The sequence below is a fragment of the Crocuta crocuta genome, unplaced genomic scaffold (genome assembly GCF_008692635.1).
Source record: "Crocuta crocuta isolate KB4526 unplaced genomic scaffold, BGI_CrCroc_1.0 scaffold545, whole genome shotgun sequence".
Taxonomy (NCBI): domain Eukaryota; kingdom Metazoa; phylum Chordata; class Mammalia; order Carnivora; family Hyaenidae; genus Crocuta; species Crocuta crocuta.
Window position 1 is genome coordinate 3307362 of NW_027551563.1, and position 13780 is coordinate 3321141.

At 37.0% G+C, this 13780-nt stretch overlaps 1 pseudogene; it reads right to left on the reverse strand.

Annotated features, from left to right (window-relative positions):
- Window positions 1-221: 221 nt before the first annotated feature.
- Window positions 222-1562, reverse strand: LOC144219934 (tubulin alpha-1A chain pseudogene; annotated as a pseudogene).
- Between the last annotated feature and the right edge of the window lie 12218 nt (window positions 1563-13780).

Consider the following 13780-nt stretch of genomic DNA (forward strand, 5'->3'; position numbering starts at 1 on the left):
TCAAGCAAAATAAACTTAATTTTTTTTTAATGACAGGGAATACTTTATTCAAACCCATCAGAGAAATTAAACAAAGCATTGCGTTTTCAAGTATAAGTTAGTGATTGTATATGAAGAGTATATACTGCTACATACAAATTAACTGATTAGAACACAACTTTCAATGTTTGAAGCAGAATAAACTTCCCTGTAAAAGTAGCACTTTTGTGACATTTTTAATTTTAGTATTCCTCTCCTTCTTCTTTACCCTCTTCTTTAATAGAATCCACACCAACTTTCTCATAATTCTCAAGGGCAGTCATGCTATCATAGGCCTCAGGAAACTCTCCATCCTCCATGCCCTTACCTAATTCCAATAAACAAAGACATACTTGGCATCCATCAGGTCAAATTTGTGGTCTAGGAGAACCCAGGCCTCAGTAATGACTGTGGTGTTGCTCAGCATGTACACAGCTTGCTGTACCTTGGCCAGTTATCCGCCAGGTACCACAGTGGAAGGCTGGTAATTAATACCAGCTTTGAGGCCAGTGGAGCACCAGTCCATATACTGGATTGTACGATTGATCTTGATGGTGGCAATGGCAACACTGACATCTTTCAGAATCATGTCACCACAGAACAACAGGTAGCAAGCCATGTATTTACCACATGGCAAGGGCCACATTTCACCATCTGTTTGGCTGCCTCAAAGCATGTAGTGGTGGTCTTTGCTACAGAAAGTTGTTCATGGTAGGCTTTATCAGCAGAGGTGACAGGAACAGGTGTGGCCAGAGGGAATTGGATACAGGGATAGAGCATCAGGTTGGTCTGGAATTCTGTCAGATTGACATTTAGGGCTCCACCAAATCAGAGGGAGAAAGTGATAGAGAATATAATTTGACCTTTTAATCTATTCAGGTTACTTCAGGTTGGGTGTTCGATATCAAGATTTGTACAACAGATGTCATAGATTGTCTCATTATCTGCCATGAATGCACAGAGTGCTCCAGTGTGGCGTGGATAGTGAGGATGGAGTTGTAGGGTTCAACTACAGCTGTGGAAACCTGGGGGGCTGGTAAATGGAGAACTCCATCTTGGACTTCTTGTCATAATTGACATAGAGATGTTCCATCAGCAGAGAGGTGAACCTGGAACCAATTTCCTCTCCAAAGCTATGGAAAACCCAAGAAGCCCTAAAGACCTGTACACTGGTCAAACTGTACAGTTTCCTAATTCGGTCCAGGACAAAGTTAATGATCTCCTTGCCGATGGTGTAGTGTCCTTGGGCATAGTTACTGACAGCATCTTCCATGTCTGTGATGAGCTTCTCAGGGTATAAGAGCTGGCGGTAAGTGCCAGTGAGAACTCCATCAATGACCATAGGTTCAAGATCTACAAACACTGCCCTGGGCACATGCTTGCCAGCATCCATCTCACTGAAGAAAGTGTTGAAAGAGTCATCTCCCCCAATAGTTTTGTCATTTGGCATTTAACTATGGGGGTGGATATGACTATTGGTGTTCCAAGCAATAGAGCTCCCAGAAGGCATTGCCAGTCTGGACACCAGTTTGGCGAACATGGATGGAGATTCATTCAAGTGTTGCTGCTACTTTGCAGCTGTCAGTCAGATGGTGGAGAGGAAAAGGGGACATTGTTGATTCTTACAGTGCTTACTGGGCATGTGCTATTGTGTAGTGGGCAAAAGCCAAGAATGCTGCTAAGCATCCTATAATGCACAGGACACCTACACCTACAATGAAATGTATGCAGCCCAAAATGTTAATAGTGGGGCTGTTGAGAAATCCTGATGTCAAGTTATGAGGAAGGAGAGGAAAAATACAAGAGAAGTTAATCCTGCCCCTACTCAGTGATTCCTCAAAAGGAAGAAGCAGATATGCTAGAGTTCCTTATGAAGGTGTGGTGTTTCAGAACTAGAGGAAACTGGGGTTTTACTTTACAACTGAGTTTGTAAGCAGCAACCCACAAAGATGTCCTACCATGCTGAAGCTTGGATGGGGGAAAAAGAAATATGGCAGCATGGTGAGGAGTTCTGGACATAGGATGGCTTCCAGACCATCCTCTGATTTCCCACTTCACTAAAGTAGCATGGGAGTGATCCAAAAATTCCTGTAGACCCAGGGAGTCTGAGAGTTAGGGCCATGTGCTTTCCAGTAACTAAATACAACATAGAGAATTTCATAGAAGTCTCCAGAAGGTAAGTCGTGTAAAGTCACCAGCTGAACTTGTGGAAAGCTGAGGTGACTGTGCTCTCAAAGGGAGCAGCAAACCCTGCTGTTCTCCATAAATGATCATCCCAGATCTGACAGCTGCTTGCCGCCAAAGACTTCTGCCATAAACAGTTCATGCCCCGTCCTAGCTGAAGGTCCCTAGGGAGCTGAGTGAGCTTCTGGGAGCAAGCAGTCAGGTCCCAAGTGAGGCAATTAAGATGGCTTTGTGAACACTTTGAGATGGAAGTTAAACAAGATGGTAACTACTTGAAACAAACCAGGGCAAGAGAGTGAAAATCTCCAGTGGACTCCATAAAGATTTCTGCATGAAGTGGGGGAGATCAGAAACTTGGATTGAGTTGAAAAAAGTTCAGTTTTAGGACATCTTAATTTTATTGACTCATACTGCCAATATTTCAGATTTGCTGCACATTTAAAAATTAATATTGATTATTCAACTATTATATTTCCCTTATTTAGGAATTGACTCCCTGGCCCGATTCCTTTTAAACAGGATTCAAGATTATATATGAAAGTATTTTACATTTATATTGTGCTTATACTGATTTCTGAAATCAGCTTATGCTGATTTTGTTATATATGTCATAATTTTCTGTCACAATAAATATAGTTATTAAACTATTTTATGATTATTTCTTGACAATTGGCTATAATAGAGTTTATCCATGAATGTTTTTGTAATACTATAAAACCAGTACTCAATTTAAAGAAAAGCATCAGGAAATGAGGGATCCATAAAAGCAGTATCACTGGCCCACCTAGGTCTTAGAAGAATATCATTAAGGATATAGTTATATTATAGAACAAAATATAGCTTTATTTTATGGAGAACTGCTAAATAAATGGAAAAAATTTTTTGGTAAAAATCTCCATAAATAAATCTTTGTGTCTAAAGTAGCTATTTTAAAAGATTGTAAGAAGCTTACAGAAATACCATGGTATTACTTAAATAAATTCAAAAAGAAAACCCAATGGCAAGAAAACTTTATCTTGCCCTTCTCCAATTTCTTTTCTTATTCCATTTTAGGAATGACTTATTCATATATAAACTTTCTGGATGCATACAAGTGGCCCTGTTAGCGGTCTCTTGTTCATCCTTGACAGTGGAAGTTTCCAGCTGCCCTTTGGGTTCTGCCCTGGTCACTACAACACTCACCTTCTACTACCTAAGATCCCCCCACCCCTGCCCCTTTGCACTCCTCATCCTGCACACTAAAGCCTTTCCCCATTACTGCTTTTCAGCGATGCATCTCATTGTCATACTTCCACCACAGAGAGTAAGGGCTGGGAAGAAGCAGGGTAAGAGTTTAGGAAATGTTGGATAGACACTAATGAGTCATTATTTCAGATTGACATAGTAGATATAATCTCCGATGGGCACTCCCATCTTAGCGCTGCCACTGCAAAAGGTAAACTATTCTTTGGCTTAATTGTACACATTTCCTGGGTTTCAGTCTATTACATGAGCCAAGAATTGGGGAATTTAGGCTGTTGCTTATTGTTTTTCTTTGAACTATCCAGTGCTATCAGAAACATCTGCTCAACCTGCAGCCCTTGAAAGCGTCCTTCCTGGCATTCTGCCCTTATGGTAGTTGCTCAATTCTCAGAGCCTTCAATGAGCTCATTTTTTTCCAGATTACAATACATAAAATGTGAATTGTAGATATGTTATATCATGCTGGGTGTTAAGGTTATTCTCCTAGAATATGAGGTGAACTTTGGTTTGTTTGTTTTCAGCCTTAATTAAGCAAGATGAATAATTCTAAATTCCATCTTACTTACCAAGATTGTTTAAGGTTAGATCACTGTGGTACAGCTCTGGATGCCCTGTGTATCATCATGGTAGCCCCTCCAGTGTCACCTCTGCAAGCTACTCATGGTATCATTTTTTCCCGGTCAGAATTCTTTATTCCAGAAACCACAATTTGGGTGGGGTTTGTGTGTGTGTGTGTGTGTGTGATTTTGAGCTGCCTAACAAATTATTTGGAAAAAAAATAAATATAAGAGGAAAGCTAGAGAAATAGCCTCAGAAAAACTCAGAAACCCTAACTGGTTAGACGCCTAGGCAAGGTCATCTAAGGAAATATCTGTGGGGAGAAGGCCAAGGCTGCCTCCACTGGATGTTGGATTTGGCTCCTGGCTCTGCTGTGCCTGGACTGTGGAGGCTACTATTGGCAGGACCTGATTACTTCCCCTAGACAGTCAGAATTAATTCTAACATCGTTCTACTGCCTGGCATGAGGACCTAACTGATGAAGCACGGCTTTCAGCAATCAGAGAGAACACATGTCTAATTTTAAAGCTTCTTTATTGGAAGGTGGTCCTTAAATTTTACAAAAAGTTAATGCATTGGTAAATTTCCTCAAATAAAAATAAGGGCCATGGGCTAGAAATATTCCAGTGCTTTTTCATATTTACTCTCCATCCTTTCACACCCTGCTCTCTGCCTTGATGCAGACTCCATCAACTCATCCTTTTATTGTCTGGCTTCAGCTGGGGTACCCAAGGCAAGGAGCCAGTACAGGAGGGGAGAGATATGAAGGTCTTTCTTTCTTTTTCTCCTGGCAGGGACTCCATGGACTGTCTATCTCACTTGACAGGAATATTAACTTCTGTAGGAGTCTTCTCCAGTTTTTTCTAGCTTTCTGGATCACTGGGATCCTATAATTTTTCCCTTTGCTCCCTCAAAACTATGGATGGTGATGGCATGAGAGAGTGCACTATTCCTTGTGGCTTCCTATACACTATCCTCATTTCTGTAAACTGCCCCTTAATTAAATCCTTCTCCAATTATCATCATGTAGATGTGAAATCTGTTTCTGACTGGGACCCCAACTTATACAGGCACCCTCAAAAATGTCAAGTGTCCTCCTTAAAGTTGTTTCTCCCTGTGGCCTCAAGCAGAGCTGTCCTGTAAGGAACACCACATACCTCCTCTCTGTTTTCCCCATTGTGGTCTTTCTCTACTTTCTGAAAGTAGACACCTTTTCAAGAAAAAGAAGTAATTTCAGGGCTATTTTATCGTAATCGTGACATGAAAGGACTTAGAGAAGGAAATCCCAAAGCAAAATGATGTAAAATAGAGAAAACTGGGACAAAAACTATTGTGTGGAGGAGTGGATCCCAATAAGGACACAAACTGATCATACCAAAGTTTTACACGATGTTTTTTACTTATAAAGCAGCACATTATATGTGGGTATGGAAATGGGCATTGGAAGGTAGGGTAAGGGAAAGGCAGTTAGAAAACAGAGTAGTGGCCATCACCTACTGTTTAGCAGTAAATGAAACAGCACATTGTAATCTGCTTATTTGCTACAGGCTATTATATTGGAATGAGTCATGTAGCCAGTCAGGTAGCCAGTTAATGACTGATTGATGTCTGTATATAAAATCAACATATTTTTAAATTTATGGATTTAGGAACATCTCTGGATGTTTAGATTTTAAGATTTGTTTGGTGCCTCAATGCCAGAATCTACCTTCAGTTTGGTAGTTAAATGACACTATTATTTTTCTATTTTATGCATTATATTTTATTGTTATAATGGTTTAATGCATAATTCTTTCCATGTACAACCTACTTTTGTAGAAGTATATCAAGAGTTTAGGCTAAAAGAATAAAAAAATGGGGGAATTCAGGCACTGGAACATGGGGATAGTTGATAAAATATAGTTAGAGAAAGTAGTTCTTGGGGGTGCTTTTCATCACAATGTATGTGTATAATTCCCTATTTTGCTTTGGCATGTGGCTCGAAGTAGATTTCGGTACCTGGCATAATCACATCCTTCCTAGTTTTATGCAAAAAGAAACAGATGTCACCCATATTCTTTCTATGTCCCTTTTGTGCATATGTCTAAACCCTGCAGGCTGCTTACTGTGAATGCCCATGACTCTGCTGAGGGCTCTGGTATAGCTGTAGGGGCATGCTTGCTCCATACATAAGGCCAGCTAAAAGGGCAAGTAAATGCTCCAGCAATGGCAGAAGGAGACTTAGTGGGAAAATACCTTAGTTTTTCTACCCCTTAATCGTGATGATATCATCTCCCCCAACAGCCCTAATAGGATTGAGCCCACTTGCCCAAATTGATACCTAGTCTGATAACCCACCTTTTATTGGTTTCTTTGTCTTTCCCATCATACTGTTCCACTCCTGAGTGGTGCTTCCTGGGATCACCTCTCAAATAAAGTACCTATACTTGAATCCTTGTCTCAGCAATGGCTTCTGGAAACAAAATAGACAGTTGATGCCAAAAATGGTCATAGAAGACCCTCAAGACTAGATTCTGGAACTGGATTAGTCACCAGCCATATGGAAACAAGGACCCTATAATTGGTGGTAAGCTGTGGTGCTGTAAATATCTCTTATGATAAGAGTCTCACCTGTAGTGAATTGGAATGGGTTATAGGGAAATGAAATGCCTGAGTTCAGGCAATACTTCTAGCTCTTGGGAAATATGGGTAATGGTATTCATTAGGATATAGAATTGGTTGGCATATGATAGGTAATGGTATTTATAGGGATATGGCATTGGCTAGCATATGACAACTGAAATGAAGCCTTGTAGGATAAAAGTGACAGGCCTGAAGCAACCAACTATCAGCCTAACTTGGTGTGATACAAAGACCTTTTCTTCTAAGAGTAGGAGGGCAAACTGCTGACAGAAGTACACAGTGAGCTTATTCATATTCCTGGCAAGGCTCCTACACTGATGTTTGGGCCCTTCTGGGGAAGGAAAGGATACTGATAAATGGGATAAGGATGATCTGGTGGGTACTTTAGGAGGAAAGAGATTATTTACTAAATGAGTTATAGAATCTGTATATTTTATACAATAGAAAGCACTGGGGAAAAAGTGCTTGAAAATGAATGGTGAAACTGCTAGACCATGGTAGAAGGTAAGGAGAGGAATTTAAGGCAGAAAACGCAGTTTATTGATATGGGGTATTCTCCTGCTATTCAAGATGAAAGTCATAGAACTTCCTTGGAAGAAATTTCTTAGAAAATATTAAAGAAGCAATGAATAGTCTTAGTAATATGGGTATGTTAGAATGACTTTATTATGTACTACTGAAGAGTAAACCAGTTGACTATGTTCTCAGGCAGGACTTAGTAGTTTTTTCTGTAAAGTGATAGAGAATGTGATAGTAAATGGCACATAAATATCGTTGAGAAGTAGAGCTATCTTCTGTAGATCAATTAATGATAGGAATTGGGAATAATGCTAATTTGTAATTGCTGAGGCCATGTCGCTACACTTAACTATCAGAGATGTGTATGTAATTCATTAGACACCTGTCACTTGATGAGAAGTTGCTTGTATTGCACCTTCCATATACTGGGGAAGAGACAATCCATCCTTATTTCCAAGGATGGGTTTTTACAATTTGGGTTTACTTTTCTACCTGCAATGCCTCAATCAGCTCCAATGTCCAAAGATTTGAGACTGCACATACCTCTGCCTTCAGTCTATGGTAAAGGAGTTATGACATTAAGCACTTAACCACAGGATTTACTCATCCCACCATAGACTGTACCCTTCAGAAGCTGCCAGCCAGTTATGACTTTAACTGAATCTCTAAAAAGTTATTCCATAGTTCTATTCATATATTTCTGATAATGGGTAACATTCCTTTACTGAGTTCTTTCCCTTCTCTGCTTCACATCTTCACTCCCCACTGATGTTTCCTTGGGATCACATCAGTAATAAAACACTTGCACTTGAATCCAAGTCCCAGGATTTGCCTCTGTCAAATCCCAAATTGAGAAATATATCTGACTTAAAAGATAGATAACTAAATGATGTATTATTTCTATCAGTTAGATATGGGGTCAGCTTCAAGTAATAGGAAACCATATAATTAAAAGCTTAAATACATCATGTAAATTAAATTATGTTTAACATAATTACAAATGAGAGATCTTCAATCTAGGGCTGGTACCGTCTCTCAGTTATGCCAACAGGATCAGGATCTTTCTCAGGTGTTCACATATACACCTTATTCCCCTATGTCACAAAGAGGCTATGACATCATGTGATGTAACATAGGTCTCATATCATTTTCCGGGCAAAAAGAAGTAGGAAACATTTACAGGAAAAGATAGAATCAGAAGATATCTACTTAAATTTTTTTCAGTGGGAGCAGTGAAAACCTGGATACCTCTAGCAGCAGAAAGTTTGGAAAGCTGGAGTTCAAGTAGTTGAGTTTGAGCTTTTGGAGCCTTTATAATAAAAGCATGGGAGAAAAGGGATGAAAAGGGAGGTTCAATCAAGCAACACATAGTGTTACTATATGAATAAGCAAACTCAGAATTTTAAAAAAAAAACTGACCTAAGTTTTAATCTAATTTTTCCCATTTTCCTAAATAAATAAATAATAGGGTACAATGTTAAACTATAATACTCCTTAGAGTGTTTTAAATGTAAAAGGACTTAAAATAATTCACTACATTTAGTTGCCACGTTTTCACATGCTTTATTTATTAATTTGAAAAATATATATTAAGAACCTACTAACTGACTTTCGTGAGCAACACAGACAAGATTTCTACTCTTCTTTAGTTTCTGTTCTATATATAAACTCATTCAAACTGCCTGGTTGCAATAGAGTAACTGATAAGAATTATTTATTTGGGGGAAGGCATAAAAACTCATTAAAATTTGCAAGAATTTTAAAAATTCTAACCATAAAAACATTATTGTCCTATTAATAATTAGAAAAACATCATAATTAACTTTTCTGATTCTTAAAGCTTTGTCTAGAATTTCCAAATAATTTTAATACCTATTTTTCTCATATAAAGACGTCCAGAATCTTTAGCCTCAAAAACTGTAAATTGTTGAATTTTCAAAAAGGCACAAAATATAAAAACTATAAAATAGGTTATACCTGGTTTTGCTCATAACCCTGAATTATTGACAACATTCCTTATACTTGACTATTTGCTATTACTTGCATCTTTGCTCTGTAGACTCGGGTCTTCGACTAAATAGCCTCAGAAGAGGCTGGAGCATTCCATTATTTTTCGTTTTTTTTGTGTCAGCAAATGATTTTTCTCTGCCAATTTTCTCTGTTAGGCTAATGGTCTTACATATTTTTAATTGCTATTTCTATCTGTACTCATATATTTTCACACCTCCTATAAGTAATATAACAGCAAGATTTTTATCACCACAACTGGTGGACACCTGGGTCATTCTATTGACCATTTAGGGAAATGTTCCCAAGCTGTAACAAAGCCATTTCTATGTGCTCACTCACTTTACCCTGCAGCTTCTCTGAAAACTGTTTTTGTAGTAAAAAAAAAATCCCTAAAAAAATCTTTCCTCTTTAAATGCTTGANAAACAGTGTTTCCTCTAATTTTATCAATAGAATAGTTTAGTTAAAACATGTATTGAAAATATAAAATATATGTTATAATTATTTATAAAGATCATTTCTGGAAGTTTAACTTAAAAAATTCAGCTTTATTAAGTTATAATTGATATATAAAGTTGTAACATAATTAAAATGTATGTAGTGGTAATTTGATATACATAGACATTGTGAAAAGATTCCCCCATGTAGTTAATATATCTAACACCTCACATATTTATCTTTCTTTGTTGCTGTAGTTGAGAACATTTAAGTTCTACTTTCAGCAAATTTTAGTTATATAATGAGGTGTTATCAACTATAGTCACCATGTTTTATATTAGGCTTTGTACTTTATATTATAACTGAAAATTTGTATCTTTTCACCAACCTCTTCCTATTCACTCCCCATCCTCCCAGGCCCTGGCAACCAACTACCAACTAATTTTCTACTATTTCTATGAGTTTGACTTAAAAAAATTTTTTTAAGATTCCACATATAAGGGATATCATGCAGTATTAGTCATCTCTGTCTGGTTTACTGCACTTAGCATAAAGCCCTCAAGTTTGATGCATGTTGTGGTAAATGGCAGAATTTCCTTCTTTCTCATAGCTGATTAATATTCCCTTGTGTTTGCATATATACATACCAAGTTTTCTTTCCATTCATCCATCAACAGACACCTAGGTTATTTCCATGTTTTGGCTATTATGAATAATGCTGCAACAAACAAGAGAGTGCAAATATCTTTTCAATATCTTGTTTTCATTTCTTTTGGATACTATACATAGAAGTGAAATTGCTCTATCATATGGTAATTCTATTTTTAATTTTTTGAGGAATCTCTACACTGTTTTCCAGAGTGGGTGCACCAATTTACATTCCCATCAACAGTACACATTTCTCTTTTCTCTATATTCTTGCCAATTCTTGTTATCTCTTGTCTTTCTCAGTTGGCCATTCTAATAACTGTGAAGTGAAATCTCATGGTCATTTTGATATCTATTTCCTTGATGATTAGTGTTGTTGAACTCCTTTTCATTCAACTTTTGACCATTTGTATGTCTTCTTTAAAAAAAAAAAGTCTATTCAGTTACTCCACCACTTTTTAACTGTGTTTTATTTTTTGTTACTTAGGTGTATGAATTTTTTCTTTAATATGTATTTTGGATATGAATTTCTTATCATTTATATGAGTTGCAAATATTTTCTCCCATTCGATAGATTCATTTTATTTTTTCTGTGTGGAAACTTTTTAGTTTGTGGTAGTCTCACTCATTCATTTTTGCTTTTGTTTTCTCTGCTTTTGATTTCATATCCAAAAGTTATCGCCAAGACCAATTTCAGGGAGCTTACCACCTGTATTTTCTTCTGGGAGTTTTATGGTTTCCAGTCTTAAATTTAAGCCTTTAATCTATTTTGAATTGATTATTGTGTATGTTGTAAGGTAGGGATTCTTTTGCATGTGGCTGTCCGGTTTTCCCAACACCATTCACTGAAAACACTATTCTTTCCCAATTGTATATTCTTGGCTCCTGTGGTATAAATGGATTGTCTAAATAGGTATGGGTTTATTGCTGGGCTCTCCATTCTATTTCATTGCTCTATATGTTTGTTTTTATGTTAATACTATATGGTTTTGATTACTATAGTTTTGTAATGAAGTTTGAAATCAGGAAGTGTAGTGCCTCCAGCTTTGTTCTTTCCCAAAATTGCTTCACCTATTTGGGGTCTTTTGTGGTTCCATACAAATTTATTTTATTTTTAAAAATTTCTGTGATTAATACTGTTGAATTTTGATAGGGATTGCATTGAATCTATAGATTCCCTTGCAAGTATGGACATTTTAATAATATCAATTCTTCTAATCCATGAACAAAAGTATGCTTCCATTTATTTATGTTTTCTTTCATGACTGTCTTATAGTTTTCAGTGTATATATTCTTCACCTACTTGGTTAAATTTATTTGTAGGTATTTTACTATTTTTGATTCAATTGTAATAATTGGAACTGTTCTCTAATTTCTTTTCTGATAGTTTGTTATCAATAGAAACACACTGAGTTTTGTATATTTATTTTTCAGTCTACAACTTTATTAAATTTGTTTATTCTAACAGTTTTTTGGTGGAGTCTTTATGATTTTCTCTATATGAGGTCATATCATCTGCAGACAATTTTACTTTGGATGACTTTTTTTTCTTGCCTAATTCATCTTACTAGGACTTCCCCAGTAGTATAAAAGTGGTAAGAGTGGACATCCTTGTTCCGGATCTTACAGGAAAAGCTTTCAGCTTTTCAACATTAGGTGTGATATTATCTGTGGGTTTGTTATATCTGTTCTTTATTATGTTGAGTTATATTCCCTTTATACTCAGTTTGCTGTGAGTTTTTATCATGAATGGATGTGAAAAATTATCAAATGTTTTTCTGCACCAATGATGCAGAGATGATCATATGATTTCCACCCTTCATTTTGCTGAGGTGATATATCACATTAGTTAATTTAAAATATTAAATCATCCTTGCATCCCTGGAATAATTTACATATGATTTTGGTGTCTGATCCTTTTATTTTTTTTTAAATAAATAAAATAAATTTTATTTATTTATTTATTTATTTATTTATTTATTTTTTACAAATACTTTATTGTCAAATTAGTTTGCACATAACACCCAGTGCTCATCCCCACGAGTGCCCTCCTCCATGCCCATCCCCCCTCCCCGCTACATCCATCAGTNATGAGTTTCTTGTAGACAGCATATAGATGGATTTTGTTTTTTTATCCATTCTACTACCCTACATCTTTTGATTGGAGCATTCAGCCCATTTACATTCAGTGGTATTATAGAGATATGTGGGTTTAGAGTCTTTGTGTCCTTTGTGAAGTTCATGCTTGTGGTGGTGTCTCTGGTATCTTTGTTCCTTGCAACCTTTCCTTCAGAGCGTCCCCCTCAGGATTTCTTGTAGGGCTGGCTTCGTGGTGACAAATTCTTTCAATTTCTGTTTATTTGGAAAGGTTTTTATCTCTCCTTCTATTTTGAATGACAGGCTTGCTGGATAGAGGATTCTTGGCTGCATATTTTTACTGTTCATCACATTGAAGATCTCCTGCCATTCCTTTCTGGCCTGCCAAGTTTCAGTAGATAGGTCTGTCACCACTCTGATAGGTTTCCCTTTGTATGTTAGGGCCCTTTTCTCCCTAGCTGCTTTCAAAATTCTCTCTTTGTCCTTATATTTTGCCATTTTGACTATGATATGTCGTGCAGAAGATCGATTCAAGTTACGTCTGAGGGGAGTCCTCTGAGCCTCTTGTATTTCCACATTTACTTCCTTCCCCAGGTCGGGGAAGTTCTCTGCTATAATTTGTTCCAGGACTCCTTCAGCACCTTTCCCTCTCTCTTCCTCTTCTGGGATTCCTATGATACGGATATTGTTGCGTTTGACCATGTCACTGAGCTCTCAAATTCTTCTTTCCTGTTCCTGGATCAGTTTGTCTCTTTTTTTGTCAGCTTCTTGTTTTTCTATAATGCTGTCTTCTAAATCACTTATTCTCCTTTCTGCCTCTTCAATCCGTGCATTGGAGGCCTCTAATTTATTATGTATTTCATTTATCACATTTTTTAATTCTTCTTGCCTATTTTTATTTTCCATTCTGTCTGTAGCCATAGTTTCTTTGATGTCCCCTGTTTTTTCCAAGCCCAGCTATTAATTTACCATTATTCTTCATAAAATCTTGTTCAGTTATGCTGCTGATATCTGTTTTGAGGAGTTCATTAGCTGTCATTTCTTCTTGGAGTTTCTTTGGAGGAGAGCTCTTTCATTTCGTCATTTTAGTGAGCTTTCCGGCTAATTCAACTAACATGCAAAGGGAGAGGGAAAACAAAAAAGTTAGAAGACGGAGGAGGGAAGGCGAATAATAGGGAGTATAAAACACACAAAAGGGTCAAAAAGGAGAAAAGAAAAGGAAAAAAAGAAGAAAACCNGCCTATTTTTATTTTCCATTCTGTCTGTAGCCATAGTTTCTTTGATGTCCCCTGTTTTTTCCAAGCCCAGCTATTAATTTACCATTATTCTTCATAAAATCTTGTTCAGTTATGCTGCTGATATCTGTTTTGAGGAGTTCATTAGCTGTCATTTCTTCTTGGAGTTTCTTTGGAGGAGAGCTCTTTCGTTTCGTCATTTTAGTTAGCT